The sequence below is a fragment of the Harmonia axyridis genome, chromosome 1 (genome assembly GCF_914767665.1).
Source record: "Harmonia axyridis chromosome 1, icHarAxyr1.1, whole genome shotgun sequence".
NCBI classification, from domain to species: domain Eukaryota; kingdom Metazoa; phylum Arthropoda; class Insecta; order Coleoptera; family Coccinellidae; genus Harmonia; species Harmonia axyridis.
This window is the reverse complement of record NC_059501.1, coordinates 3,343,164-3,359,781: the sequence shown is the minus strand read 5'-3', so window position 1 is coordinate 3,359,781 and position 16,618 is coordinate 3,343,164. Positions and strand designations below refer to the sequence as shown.

At 36.5% G+C, this 16,618-nt stretch overlaps 1 protein-coding gene across 1 annotated transcript in view; it reads left to right on the top strand.

Moving 5' to 3' along the window:
- Positions 1-15,060: 15,060 nt before the first annotated feature.
- The window catches only part of LOC123674819 (C3 and PZP-like alpha-2-macroglobulin domain-containing protein 8), a 223,738-nt gene continuing 222,180 nt past the window's right edge, over positions 15,061-16,618 (top strand). The window contains exon 1 of the mRNA XM_045609922.1: positions 15,061-15,197. The gene's annotated coding sequence lies outside the window, so the exon portion shown is untranslated. The remainder of the gene's footprint in view (positions 15,198-16,618) is intronic.

Below are 16,618 nucleotides of genomic sequence, written 5' to 3'. Positions count from 1 at the left end.
TTTTATTTGCAATACTTTGGAACACTTGTAATCAGAAAATCACATCATGGCTCCAAATGTGGTCAATATGATCGTTCCACTTCAGTTTTTCATCTACGAGAAGACCCAAAAACTTGACACCTGGCTTAGAATCAACGACCACGTAACTGAAGGACAGAGGAATGATCATACAGCTAATATTGAAATATATCCACTCAGTCTTTTCCAAGTTAACCACGAGAGCATTCTGTCGACACTATTCATTAAATTGTTTTATTATGAAAGAGCACTTGCCCAATAATTTTGCGAGAGTCTGAGCTGGAATAGCGAAGGAGGTGTAGTCGGCAAAAATGGTTATACATTCGGCTAAGATATGAACACTCAAGTCGTTAATGAAAAGAATATAAAGGGTATTTTTTTAGAGCTATAGATCTTTAAATTGCAATAAAACAACGATGGATTATTCGATTGACATGAATTTTATTTATCCGCAGATAATATTGTGGCATTACATTTTAAATATGATTTCTGGCATATGACCGCCACGGCTGGCTCGGATGTAGTCCTTTCTGGACGTCCAATTTTCGATGACTTTTTCCAACATTTGTGGCCGTATATCGGCAATAACACGGCGAATGTTGTCTTTCAAATGGTCAAGGGTTTGTGGCTTATCCGCATAGACCAATGACTTAACATAGCCCCACAGAAAGTAGTCTAGCGGTGTTAAATCACAAGATCTTGGAGGCCAATTCACAGGTCCAAAACGTGAAATTAGGCGGTCACCAAACGTGTCTTTCAATAAATCGATTGTGGCACGAGCTGTGTGACATGTTGCGCCGTCTTGTTGGAACCATAGCTCCTGCATATCATGGTTGTTCAATCCAGGAATGAAAAAGTTAGTAATCATGGCTCTACACCGATCACCATTGACTGTAACGTTCTGGCCATCATCGTTTTTGAAGTAGTACGGACCAATGATTCCACCAGCCCATAAAGCGCACCAAACAGTCAGTTTTTCTGGATGTAACGGTGTTTCGACATACACTTGAGGATTAGCTTCACTCCAAATGCGGCAGTTTTGTTTGTTGCAAGCAGTGTTCAGGCGTGAGTCTATTCATGATGAATTGCCAAACCAAACTGAGAATAAATTACTTGACAGCTGTTAAATCGGTCGCCATATCGAACAGTAATGCCAGTTATATACCTCGAAAAAAACACCCGTTATTTACAACGATGACAGACATCAGTAAACAGCTTAGACCATAGTAGCACAACTTGTCCAAAACCACGCACCCTCCGATTTTACCACGCCACCCTGTATCTTCCATCAAATCCCACCCCATCCCAATTCAATCCCCAAAGGGCGGCATTCGCAATCGAGGAGTATCTGCACCTGTCAAAATTCCTTTTGACGACGAAGAGGAGAGACGAGAAACAAGAAGACGCCGTAAGGTATTTGTAAAACTATCACACTCCGACGTCTTAACATCATTTATTGTTGGGTCCTTTCTTGTGCTTCGATTCGACGTGGAGAGACGTGACGAGGGACCTTAATAGAGTCAGCATCCCTTTGTCTTTCACGCCGCTAAGAATACTGTCGCTTCCTGTATTAATCAAGGGCTTTTTACGGAATTCATAAAGTGGACTGGGGTTTGGCTTTGTTGGCGGCTGTTTCGGGGTGATTGGTGATCGAAATGAGGTTTTGGGGGAAGGACGCTTCCTTCTGACCTTTTGTACGTTACGCTATACTGGGAGGGCGCTGAACTTTGGATGGAAGTGGCGCATTCACCATTCTGGATTATTTTGAGTGCTCGTTTTCCGAATATATCGATTTATAAGGTGTAGTAAAATACTACATGCATTATTTATACATGAAAGGCTTTATTTACTGTAGTTAAAATGGTCCAATTTGGGTCAAATATGCGCTGTTTTATTGTTGCCATTTTGAAGGTAATATCTCATAGAAGTCCTCGTCCCTATTAGCAAAAAATCGATTCTCACAAGCCTCTGTTGAGTGAATTTATCACCAGCAAAAATGTTCACCATATACACAAAGAGATGGTGATAATTTGATGTCAGTTCCGGACTATGAGGTGGATGCATACAAACTTTTCAACCAAGCTCCCGGAGCTTCTGGCTCTGAGTCACTATCGATGTGTGTAACCTGGCGTTGTCCTGATGTAACACAATTCCTCTCCTATTGACCCAAGCTGACCGCTTCTGGGCGAATGCTTCATTCAGACGATCCAATTGTTGACAGTTCAGTTCCGAGTTGAAAGTTATGCCGTAAGGAAGCACCTTATAGTAGGTAATTCCCTGCCAATCCCACCAAACCCTGCAAAACCTTCCTGGCCGTCAAGCCTAGTTTGGTCATCGTTTCTGAAGGCGAACCGCGTTTTGACCACGACCGTTTTCGCTTGACGTTGTCGTCACTTTCATCACCAGTCACCAATTCTTTCAGAAATGGAACGATTTTAATGCAATTCAGCAGCGATTCGCAGATGGAGATACGGTTCATGAGGTTTTATGCTTTAACTCGTGTGGTACCCATACATCGAGTTTCTTCTAGAGACCAGCCCTTTGCAAATGATTCCAACCGTTTTTTTTTTGCATTTTTAAGCTCTTGGCCAATCGAAACAGCGCTTACATGACAGTGGTTACATAGCAGTGCGGACTAGACATGTTTTTATCGACATTCTCGACAATTGGATTTCCAGTGCGTGGTGCATCCTCGACTATTCCAGACGTGCAATCCAATTTACACTTCCCTGCACTATATGTAGTACTTAACTGTCACTAGCACAACCTGTTCATATTATTCTATTAGGGAAATAAGTGAATAAAATAATAATAAGCACTCTACAACCGAACTACTAGCGCAATCTTACGCAACTTTATTTTACAATAACTCAAAGTCATCGAATCTTTTTACAGAAAAGATATTGAAAAGTAAGACGGAGAGTTGGAGTTGAAGTACATGAATCATGAAGTCGAGTGCTGAAGAAAAAATTATAATTTTTTTTTATTTTTACTTGCTGCTCCCGGAACTTATGAGTGAAGTGTTAGTATGATACAAGTTGCTAAGATACAAGAAGAAAATTAAATTCATCAACACCCTATGGATCCTTAGATTATGAGGATATGACAAAAATAAATTAATTTATCTTCAATAAATCATACCATCCAGATTTGCAGATATTTATATTTACTGAGTATAAGGCTATTAAGATGAGAAAGCCGTGATGAAATTCGCTATACTAGAGCTCCTTGCTGATCAGCATCACATTCTCGCTCATAATTGCTTTGCTGCTCTGAGGATAGTTTCCAGAATGAAAGTTTAATATTAATGACATTTCTAAGATTCCAAAGAGCCCATTTTAACGAACGAATGACGTCAGTAGTTTTTGCCCCCAAAGTTTCCAACCCTAGTCCATCCCTTTGTTCTCAATATCGTTTATAAATCCTTTTTTGTCCAGATCATCGTTTCTGTTTCATACATATTTATTTTGGGGGCCCCCAGCACTTGACAGATTAAGGTCTGCTCTCGTGAAACCAACCTATGAGATCCCATTAATCAAACTCCAAGCCATTATCTCGAAAAAATTGATAGAAAAAGCCAACTCGGTATTTTTATCGCCATATTTCATATGGTGGGTTGAAGAGGACAAAATGGAAAATTGATTGCGTCAAATTCGGATCCGAATACGAGGGGGGAATGAAAATGAGCTTGTTCAAACAATTTCGTCGATATACTTTTGTATCAATGAATTTCGATGGTCAATAAAACTCAAAATGGTTTATTATGGAAAGTGCTCCATATTTTCAGTTGGGAAAATTTGAATTATTCAGAAAAAGATTTCCGGTCATATTGGGTGTCAATTTCTTCTGGACAACTCATTTTTTTCACCTTATTTTTGTTCATTTGTTCAGTAGCTACATAAAAAATAAAAAATATTTCAGAGAAAAATCCTTCGAGTAGATAACTCGAAAACCATGAATATTTTCGAAAAAAGAATTATTATGAAGTGTTTTTTATTCTTCGTATTGAAACCAGAAAGGTGGAATGAAAAGTTCGTTTTTCATAAAAAAAACAAAATTTGGGACCTCACAACAAGACTTTACCTATGACCTATTACCTGTTGTGCTCTGGTAATAATTCCATAAAAAGTTAGAATTCAATTTTTTTTCAAACAGATCCATAAAGAACTATTACAGGACCTTTTATGTGGAGTTTTTTGAGTTCACAGTGGGATAAAGTAGCTACCTACTCTATGGTTATTGTAGTAGATAACGGCATCTATAGAATCTCTATAACGCCTAACAAATCGTTTCAACAATGTTGCCACCTTCAGATTTTCGAAAAAAAGTTACTCAATTCATCAAATTATCTTTCAAGGTTCTCAAATTATTTATAATTGGATTCATCCCCATAGTCCTGAAAAGAAGAGAGCGTCAGCCAAATGGAAAGAAGTATGTGAAAGCCATCCAAAGCGACCAAAATCTCAAAGATCAGCTGGCATCCTTATGACATCCTTATTTTGGGACGTGTATCTATTATACATTCTTCATTTAGTATCTTAAAAAAGGTAAAATCATCAACAATGAATATTAAATAATTTTATTGGATCAATTGAGAGCAGAAATCAAGAGAAAACGTCTTCAAATGCAAAAGACAAAAATTGCCATTCATCAAGATAATGCTCCTTGTCATTCATCCATGAAAACCATGGTCACATTAAACACGCTTTTAACTGCTTGACCACCAAACTTAGTCTCTAGATATGCCTCCAGTGATTACTGGCTTCTTGCAGACCTCGAAAGAATGCTCCAGGAAAGGAAATTTGGCTCTAATGAAGAAGTGATTGCCAAGTTTGTTCCTATTTCGAAGTAAAAGACGAATTTCCTACAGAAAAGTTAAGGGAGTTTTTCATTCCGAAAAAATTACCTCCTCGAGCGGGAGTCGAACCCCAACCCCCGAAGCACCAGTCTAGTGCTCTCACCAACTAAGCTACCGAGGAAGTTGAATTGAAGTGAGAGCACTGAACTGGTGATTCGGAGGTAGAGGGTTCAATCCCGCTCGAGGAGTTACTTTTTCCGGAATTAAAAATTGTCTAAAGCCATCATATATTATGCTATCATGATTAATTTCAGACATTGACTAATTTTTCTAGGTAGGGGAGTGTTGGAGTACGTGTATCACTTCTGAAGGTGACTACGTCGATGAATAAAGTTGAATTTACAGGAAAAATGTTTTTTTACTATTTAGGCCCGATATTTATTATATGTAGTATTATATGCTGGAATAAAGCCCTCAATAAACGCCCCTAAAAGAATCATATGAAATAAAGCCTCATATTTTATTATACTAACACTAATTTGAATAAAGGTTATAACTCACAAGAGATAGATTTTTCTGCAGGCTTCGACTGAACGATTTCCACGGATTTTCCCCCTTTTTCATCGCTTATTTTCCGGTTGTAACGTATATCAATGGCTTGCGGAACGGCCTACATAGAAAGTAATAGTATCCATATTTCAGCCTCTATTCGGGGTCACAATGTGAAAAGTGCTTTGAGCTCTCATGTTTGCTTCCTGGAATGAATAGAAAAATGGCATATTGGACAAATGTCAGTCATGAGGTTCATAAATTAATATTCCCAGTTTCATACAGTGTTGGTCTTTGTGTTGTGTTATAATGTATTTTCGGAAATTTTCGGAGAGATTGCTGAGATTGCTTTCAAATTTTGTCATAATGTCGCTATTTTTCGAATTCAGAGCAGGGAATTATCTCAAATTCGATTATTTCCGTCTATTGCCATTTGTAAGTCTAGAATCGCAGAAATATTCAAAGAGAATATCGAAAAATATATTATATTTTCCACGCGTCACTTTTCCACACATAGTTGGAAAACTCCTGCTATTTATTTTCCGCAATTATAAGTGTTTTTGTTGATGATAAAATTAGTAGTGATAGTAGTTATGATGAAATTCCGCAGGGGTCGGTTTTATCTCCCATACTTTTCAATTTATACTGGAATGACAGAGAAATTCCGATGCTGATGATATTGCTCTTGTGTTTCGTCATTTCATTCTGATCTCGGAATTAATGGAAATAGTGAAGACTTGAAAATAATGGAAAATTTTTTCTTTCAGTGGCGTTTGAGCCCTAATCCAAACAAAATACATAATTTCTGTTGTCATTCAAATAATTGAGAGAAATATAGCAAAGAGAAAGTAAATTTTCATATAATTCTGTTTCAAATTATAATTATAGTCCCAAATATCTTGGATTTAAACTTGATTCTTCTTTGTATGTCAAGGTTCACTAGGAAAATTTGCACATGAAATTGAAGTCAAGGAATAATATTCTTCCAAAATTAGCTGGTTCTTTATGGGGTACTGATGTCAGCACTAGTTGTGCGGCAGCTTTGGCCTTGGTTTTTTCTGCTGCTGAATACTGTTCTGTTCGGTTCAATAGTACTCATGTACATAAAATTGATGCACAGCTCAACGTTTCTATGAGAATTATCAATGAAACTATTAGATACACACCTTTACATTGGTTAGCAGTGCTACCACATATCTTTTCGCCTCGTATTCGTAGATAGGTTTCAAGTCAAGAAAACTTGGGAATAATTTTTTTCTACCCGAACTTATTTTCAATTAAATCTTACCTTCCAGAACTGCTAGATTAAAGACACCTTAACCTTTGGTATTAATACTTTCCCTAAATCTAATGAAAGGAACAAGGAAATTTGGCGTTCGGAATGGTATTCTTGTAATGTCCTTAACAGAAGTCTGATCGTTGATCCTTTAGTGGTTTCCAGGTTTCAATCTACCTAGGAAAATTAGGTGTATTTTAGTATGCTCTTCAAATGACATTTGATTGAAAGCTCACTGTGTGAGTGTGGCATAGAAGAAACCATTGACCACTTGGTGAATACTTCTGTCCAATTTACAAATTTTATGGTAGTTTCCAAGCTATCCATTCAGTTTCAGATTCTATTAGAATGGGTCGCTAACTTTAAACCAAAATAATGGAAACTATAACATTTATTACTCCTTTCTGGTTCTTTTTTTTGTTTTCAGATTCAATTTTAATATATGCGTAGTCAACTTTTAGTGAAAAGGAAGGAAGAGAAAAAAATCATATGGAGAAGAAGCCTTTCAATGTCAGCTTATTCTGTAAACAAATACCTACACAAACTAACCACTGCGTCTAACGAGGAGACAGAGTTTTTGCTGAAATTTTTATCTCTACTCTCTTGTATCATACGTTTGAAATGTATGATGCCCTGTTCACATTTCCTTTGATGAAACTGAGATTTACATATACACATTCTTTATTGTTCGAAGTAAATAAGTTCCTGTTCTGCTCCTTTTCAAATGAATATATGTATTATCGTTGTTTATTTCGTTTCGTATAAAAGCTACCTCTTCAACTTTTCATTTTCATATTAATGAATGAATTATATTCATATGTGAATTTTCAAACGCCGAACGTTGCCAAGTTTAAAATCACAGAACAATATAATTTTCTACAGCGCTCAAAACTGGCGGTTCCCTCGTTTTTTTCCTGTAAAAGCTACACAGCTGAATTTAAGGATTATTCACCTTATCGATGCTCTTTTTATACACACAAAATTTCAGTTGATCCACCCTCAACTATCCCAACCCTTATCCATCGAATAAATACATTTCGAAACAGGGCAAAATATAATAAAAACGAAAGTTAATACCACTCTGCACCTTTCCCTGCGAGGAAAACGGTCGGAAAAGTCGAGAAACATCCCTGCTGCCTCGACCCCCCTAAAAACCTAATATCCCGAGATAGAGATCATCTCTCCTCCAGCCTCCCATTCATCCTCCCGTTTAAGACCGAATCCGGTAATTTTGTTTCTCCGGGCGTCGACGTCTTCCTTATGCCATTTGCCCGGAATTTGGCAGTTGCCATCTTAGCATTTCCGCTTTCAATAAGTTTACCTAACACCATTGGCCTTAGGGGATGAACCCACCCCGGTAATATATTCGACATCGGGTCGCTGTCAGCAGACATTTAGGGGGGAAGTGTCGCATGATTCCCCCCGAATTTGAAGGGGGAATGATGGGAGAAGATGTGAATTTTCACGAGAAATATTACCGTTTTTTCTCTGGGTATGTGGAATGAAAAATTCCTTACTCTGGAGTTATATCATTTTATGGTCTGATGAAAAATTTCATTTAGAATGACACTTTCATGCGCCAATTGCACCATCGGATATATGTACCTATGTAACGGTTTTTTTTTCGAGGTATATAACTTTAAGTTGGCATTACTGTTCAAGATGGCGATCGATTTAACAACTGTCAAGTGATTTATTCTCAGTTTGGTTTGGCAATTCATCATGAATAGACTCACGCCTGAACAACGCTTGCAAAAAGTGCAATTTTATTTCGAAAATAATGCTTCTTTGCGGAATACGTATCGCGCACTACGTCCATTTATTTTGTTTAGCGATGAAGCGCACTTCTGGTTGAATGGCTACGTCAACAAACAAAACTGCCGCATTTGGAGTGAAGCTTATCCTCAAGTGTATGTCGAAACACCGTTACATCCAGAAAAACTGACTGTTCGGTGCGCTTTATGGGCTGGTAGAATCATTGGTCCGTACTTCTTCAAAAACGATGATGGCCAGAACGTTACAGTCAATGGTGATCGGTATAGAGCCATGATTACTAACTTTTTCATTCCTGAATCCAACAACCATGATGTCCAGGAGCTGTGGTTCCAACAAGACGGCGCAAGATGTCACACAGCTCGTGCCGCAATCGTTTTATTGAAAGACACGTTTGATGACCGCCTAATTTCACGTTTTGGACCTGTGAATTGGCCTCCAAGATCTTGTGATTTAACACCGCTAGACTACTTTCTGTGGGGCTATGTAAAGTCATTGTTCTATGCGGATAAGCCACAAACCCTTGACCATTTGGAAGACAACATTCGCCGTGTTATTGCCGATATACGGCCACAAATGTTGGAAAAAGTCATCGGATTGGACTACATCCGAGCCAGCCCTTGGCGGTCATATGCCAGAAATCATATTTAAAATGTAATGCCACAAGATTATCTTGCGGGTAAATAAAATTCATGTCAGTCGAATAATCCATAGCTGTTTTATTGCAATTTAAAGTTCTATAGCTCTAAAAAAACACCCTTTATTATTGTTGCAGGAGATTTCAATATTGAAATGATGGAAGATAATCGAATCAAATCAGAATTTTTCAGTTTGATGGACTCTTTCAATATGACACCTGCCATAAAGATGCCAGTTTGATGGATTCTTTCCATATAACACCTACCATAAAGAAATACACAAGGATTACAGTAAACAACAAAAGCTGTTTAGATAATGTTTTGTCTGTTTTGAGTTTTCACAAAGTCAACCAATTGAACATTACATCTCTGCCCACACTGCACAGAAGGTTAAGTTTGATATTCAAGAATACGAACAACTACCAACACCACATAGATTTTTCACTGCAAAATCAAAAAAACATTTTTTGAAAAATTGGATGAACAAAATTGTCAATTAGTGTATGTTTCGTTATGAGTGGACTGTATTTTTTGAGAAGCTGGTTCCGTTTTTAATGCAATAATGTGGGCATTGACTAAATTATGGTTGGTATTAAAATGATCAAGAAATATCAAATCAAAGTACACACACAAGATATCTCGACTTACCCTGGTAGCTAAGGGAGATGAATGAATGTAATTTGGAGAAGCAAAGGACGGCTGTATCCTCTCTTATTGATGCTCCCTCGGTTCTTCTAGTATGTATACTAGCAGTTGGTAATCTTCGATTTTCAAAAATTTCTTAACAAATCTAAATCACAGCAGGTAGCGTATTCTTCGTAAAATTATATGTACGTATCGGCGCGTAGTAATAAGATTGACTGCCGCCTTATCTCCATCAGTTCCGTCCCATCTGGTTGCAAGGATTTTTTGTGGATCGGAATCGATGGTGAAGAAGGACAGAGTAACTCCAAGATTACCTTGCATGTACAGTGCATCCCATTTTGGGTGAGACTGCCAGGTTTCTCGCTTGTTATTTAAGATAGAGCCTTGCGGTTTTCACGTTCCTGTCCTACTTTTTCGTGAAACTCAAGTTGGTCTAATCAGATTTTGCATAACTGTTTCCGTTCACGAGATACAGGGTGATTTTGGAAATTGATACTTTTCGGACCCCTCCTTTATCTCCGAAGTTATTAGAAATAATGCTGAGATAAAAACTACGTCTGAAACAGAATTCTGCGTAGAATCCAGTGGCGTACTCAAAAATTTTTTTCGGGGTATGGTTTTGAAGATTCAACACAAACCTATATTTTTTTAAATGGAACACCATGTATATCATTACTTCTATGAATTCGTTATTTTTTTCCCTTCAAAATGATGTATGATACTATGTAGGTAGGATGTTCAAAAATGTTAAAAAAAAAAATAAAATATCAAATAATGATGATTTTTTGTTAATGGGCCATGAATTTCCTATGTTTCAATAAGAGGATTATTACTTTTGATTTTTAAAAGTAGTAGGTCATTGATGATACAAACATCCTCGTTGTTATTATGGATACTCATTTGGGAGCATTGTTCTATCAAGTAGGCATTAGAGGGAAAAAATCAATCTGATCCAGCTGTCATCGCTATGTATTATTGTTATTATTATTGATTCTTCTTTTATATGGGAAATCAATTGCCCATTAACAAAAAATGGTCATTATTTGATGTTTTAGTGTTTTTTTTACATTTTTGAACATCCTACCTACATAGTATCATACATCATTTTGAAGGAAAAAAAATAACGAATTCAACAAAATAATGATAAACATGGTGTTCCATTAAAAAAAATATAGGTTTGTGTTGAATCTTCAAAACCATACCCCGAAAAAAAAAATTTGAGTACGCCACTGAATTCTACGCAGAATTCTGATTCAGACGTAGTTTTCACCTCAGCATTTTTTCTAATAACTTCGGAGATAAAGGAGGGGTCCGAAAAGTATCAATTTCCAAAATCACCCTGTATCTCTTGAACGGAAACAGTTATGCAAAATCTGATTAGACCAACTTGAGTTTCACGAAAAAGTAGGACAGGAACGTGAAAACCGCAAGGCTCTATCTTAAATAACAAGCGAGAAACCTGGCTGTCTCACCCAAAATGGGATGCACTGTACAAATTAAATGAAAGAACCACTAATTTCGCAAAGAAACACTTCCTCCTATTGAGTGAGAGAGAAAATCAATGGTAACTTTGAAAATTGATAGTGAATTGTACAGAATGGTCAGTAACTGGTAAAAATTGACGAAAAATCTAAGTCTTATTTGTAAGACGAAACAGTGTATGAAATAGCAGTAAAAGACGTAAATAATCATTGGTTCGGAAACAGATTATGAATTTTCTTTCACCAACCGCCACCGACACTCACCCAATTCAAAACCACCACCTCCGGCTAATGAAAAAAAAAACGTTATATCATTCAACACCACCAACACTGCTTAGCAGAAACACCGATGAAACCCATTATTACCCCTTCATGTGTTGCAATTCACCCCATGTTGGTTCATTTCGGAAAATCCCGATGGCGTAAAAAAAGTGATGTTTATCCACGCGCGGTGCACAGGGTGCAAACAGGGTTTTAGCCCGCGGTATGTTTTAAAAATTCAGAAGGATGGAATAATTCATGCCTCCACGTCCTTACATTTATGGCAACACATTGGGGTGAAGGCCCCGTGACCTAAAAGCAGAAAATGCGGCGAGCTGTTCATTGTAAATTTCTCTGTCTCTGCTCCCTTACCCGGGATCCATGTGCCCCCACGTGAATTTTTGATGAGTCGAAAAAAAAGAGGGAACGAAAGACATCGTTAAAATTTATGTGTTCTCCATTATGTATATTGAGATGCTGGGATATGTTGTGTATCGAGTTGGGTGTATGAAAATGTTGGAGACTTCTGGAGAAAAATTCTAAGCATGGATTACCACAGGGGAGCAGCAGTGACAAAAAGTAAAGGGTGTTTTTTTAGAGCTATAGAACTTTAAATTGCAATAAAACAACGATGGATTATTCGATTGACATGAATTTTATTTATCCGCAAGATAACCTTGTGGCATTACATTTTAAATATGATTTCTGGCATATGACCGCCACGGCTGGCTCGGATGTAGTCCAATCTGGACGTCCAATTTTCGATGACTTTTTCCAACATTTGTGGTCGTATATCGGCAATAACACGGCGAATGTTGTCTTCCAAATGGTCAAGTTTTGTGGCTTATCCGCATAGACCAATGACTTTACATAGCCCCACAGAAAGTAGTCTAGCGGTGTTAAATCACAAGATCTTGGAGGCCAATTCACAGGTCCAAAACGTGAAATTAGGCGGTCATCAAACGTGTCTTTCAATAAATCGATTGTGGCACGGGCTGTGTGACATGTTGCGCCGTCTTGTTGGAACCACAGCTCCTGGACATCATGGTTGTTCAATTCAGAAATGAAAAAGTTAGTAATCATGGCTCTATACCGATCACCATTGACTGTAACGTTCTGGCCATCATCGTTTTTGAAGAAGTACGGACCAATGATTCCACCAGCCCATAAAGCTCACCAAACAGTAAGTTTTTCTGGATGTAACGGTGTTTCGACATACACTTGAGGATTAGCTTCACCCCAAATGCGGCAGTTTTGTTTGTTGACGTAGCCATTCAACCAGAAGTGCGCTTCATCGCTAAACAAAATAAAATGGACGTAGTGCGCGATACATATTCCGCACAGAACCATTATTTTCGAAATAAAATTGCACTATTTGCAAGCGTTGTTCAGGCGTGAGTCTATTCATGATGAATAAATCACTTGACAGCTGTTAAATCGGTCGCCATCATGAACAGTAATGCCAACTTAAAGATATATACCTCGAAAAAAAAACACCCGTTATATATCCCTGCTTTGAGTTTTTCTGTGCTCAACTGATGCATTTTTACCTGAGTGATGTAGATTTTCAATAATGATAGGATCGTGGCACCCATATATCTACGCCACTGGATAAATTTGGCGTAGGACACTTTCCTAATTCGAAACATTACATTATCAGGACTTCATTAATTAAAAATTAAAACGATGAAAATAAATGTACTAGAATTATAAGTGAAAAACTATATTTTTTTTCAAAATAACACCCTGTATCTCGAAAACGAATCTTGTCAAGATAAATATAGGCTTTTTTCCATGAAAAAAGTTGTTCTATCCGAATGCGAAGTTATTGAACTGAAACCTGAACGATAATCAGCTCTCCTAACTTCTAATTTGATATTCTACATCAAATTTCGTTGATTTTGATAACACAAAGTTTTGCATAAGCTAACAATTAGCATAAGAATATACCTTAGGTGAATCATATTGATACTTAGGATCCTTGGCCAATGTTCTGTGAATTAGATCGAATCCAAGAAAGCTGAAAAAGCCCTAATTCTGGTTTTAATCTATTTCAAAAGGGGTTGGACAAACCAGCAAATAAAATCCAATTTGAATCTATTGTGATGTAGTAATCCAGTTACTGAAAACATGATTTCATATTTCCATTCGATGTCATTCGATGACATAGCAGAGAAGTTGAAACACAGATTCGTATGTTGACAACGATTTCGGATTTTCACTACTCTAGTTATCCTTGATCATCAATTGAAGAAATGACAAATTCACCAGGTTTAAATCGATGGTTAATGACACACTGAATTATTTAGTAGTCTATGAGACTGACTTGCAAAAATACAAGATTGAATCAATCAGTTTTTCTTCAGGTAGTTATTCCTAAGGTATTTCATGTACTTTTTTCATACAAGGTATATTTGAAATCATCATTTATCGTATCCAATGATGTGGATGATACTAAATATGTTGTGTTTATAGATTTATGACATCTCAATTGTCAATTGCCAGCAGTGATGATATAACTAAAAGGCAACGAAGTTATGGAAAAAAATCAGAGATCGATGTTTCTAATTTCTGAGGAAAGAATGAATCTTATCTAAGTTAATGAGGACGAAAAGCTACCCCACTTTGGAAAATGAATATATCGGTGACTGGTGAGTACTTAAAACAATTATTTCAGGCAGTAAGTTCATTCAAGGAGAACAAATCCTTCCAAATTACAACCGTGATGTAAATAATTTCGAACTTTCGATGAAAGGTAACTACAATTTTTTTTGTTTCTGCTTTTAACTTAATGAAATGTTGAAAAAAATTCACCATAGATGAATCTGAAGTGCCCAATTCTTTTAAATTGGCAGTGTTTTGAAGATTTTCGTTTACACAATACACCGTTTTAAATTAGCATTCAATTGTTTTTGAATGATCTTTCTACAACGAAATCTATACAGGGTGTTTCCGGACATAGACACCCTGTTATATTTTGTATTACACCCTGTATATCAAATTATATCTAGCACTTTATTATTATAAGTGAATCTAAATACCTGAAGGTGAACATACTAAATTACAAAAAATTCTGTGAATACTTAGGATCTTAATCCAATATAGTTCTTTAAATAAGATTGAATTTAAAAGCACTGATAATTAAACTTTTTTTTTCAAGGCTTTTGCCTACCAGCAAATCCAGGTTTTTCGAATTGATTGCGATGCAGCAATCCAGTTACGGAAAATATGGTTTAATGCGTAAATTTGATAATTGTATCATTCGATGAAAGAACAGAGAAATTCAAACACAGATCCATATTTTGTCCACTCTGTTATAGATCGCAACTTCTGTAGTTACTCTTGATCATAGATCGATGGATTTCGATAACCCCGCCCACCAATCGATGGTTATTGGCAGACTAAATTAATGGAGTAGTCTATGAGGCTGACTTGCAGAAATACAAGAGTTACGTGAATCAATTAATTTTTTTCACCAGATAGTTATTTTTAAGGTATTTTATGCTCATTTTCTATTCAAGTTACATTTTGTATTATCGTTTATTTCTCCAAATGGTGTTGGTTATAGTTAATATGTTTTCTGTTATAGATTTATGATGTCTCATCAGTCAATTGATTTGACTAAAGAAGCATGAAAAAAGTAGTGTGAAAAATATTGATCGAAATGAATCGAAGTTTATATGTTCTGGGAAGAGAATGAATTATTTCGAAGTTTATAATGATGAAAAACTCTTTCACATCAAGGAATAGACATATCAGTGAGTAATTGAATTTATCATTATAGGCAGTAAGTGCAGTCAAGAAAAACAACTTCTTTCAATTTTACTAAAACTTATATAATTCCAAACACATAGTGAAAGGCCACTGCAAATTTTTTGTTTGTTTCATTTTTCATGAAATATTGAATCAAACTTATCATAGATTAATCTGGCCCAAAATATGCAAAATGGCAGTTTTTTGAGGATTATGGTTTTTTCAGACCACTGTTATGACTGAACAAGTTGTTTTTGAGTGCTGTTTCTACTTAAAAGGTGTTTCATACTCGGATGATGATATAGGGTATAAACCCTTAGGTTATTATAATAGAAAAAGTTTATATAAAAACTTATGTCCATGAATGTTTTCAAATGATAAGGTTTCGGCACACTGATGGCGAATTCTTTGTTTAAATTCAATTCTGTCCTTCCGGCCGTAAACACGATAACTCTCGAACGGAACTACAAACAATTTAAAATTTCTATCGCATCTTCTGAACTTTTTTTCTGTGGAGTACGTCAAAGGTTAAAATTCAACTAGGGGTTCCGCAAAGATGACCGTTCAAAATTTCGAGTTTTTTATCATTTGAAAACAAGGTTACAATTGAGATGAAAATTTTGCATTTCTATTTTGAATTAAAATAAAATTTATAAAGAATGTGAATCATTGAAACCTGTATTAGTATGATTTTTTCGTCGGTGACAGCCTCTTTTGGGCGTCCACTGTGTTCGCCGTCTTCGGTACTCATTTCACCACGTTTAAACTTAGCATACCAATCACTGATGGTTGATTTTCCTGGTCCAGACCCCGGAAACTCTTCATCAAGCCAAGATTTTGCTTCAACTATATATTTTCCCTTCAAAAAACAGTATTTTATCAGCACACGAAATTCTTTTTTTTTCATTTTTCTTTCAAATAACAAAAGTAGCTACACTCACAATGCAATATCTCACAAACTAATGGTCGGACAGCTGTCAAATTTTAACACGTATCGTTTGCAGATTGGTACTAACTAAACATCATTTGGATTCAATACTATCACCGCCATCTGCGCATCAGACCGGGGACGTTTCAATTGGCCTGATATAAAATAAATTTTTGTTGAAATATCGGATATATTCTTATACGTTATATTTGGTTGAAATTTTGTGCAAATTCCAGTATCGAAATTATGATTTCTATGAGAAAGTCAGTTCATTTATTCTCCACTACATTTCAGTAACTCACTTACAAATTAACCTCTTCAACTCGACTAACCATCAACTGATTCCTCACTTTACATCATCTTGATCCAACTCGCCCGAATAAGAACACTCGTTAAGCCGGAATCGCTACGTAACCTAAAGCCCCCTTTACATCATACTCTCCCCCGAATTTTTCCGTCGTTAAATCACAAAGGTGCGCCCCAAACCGGAGAACGGTT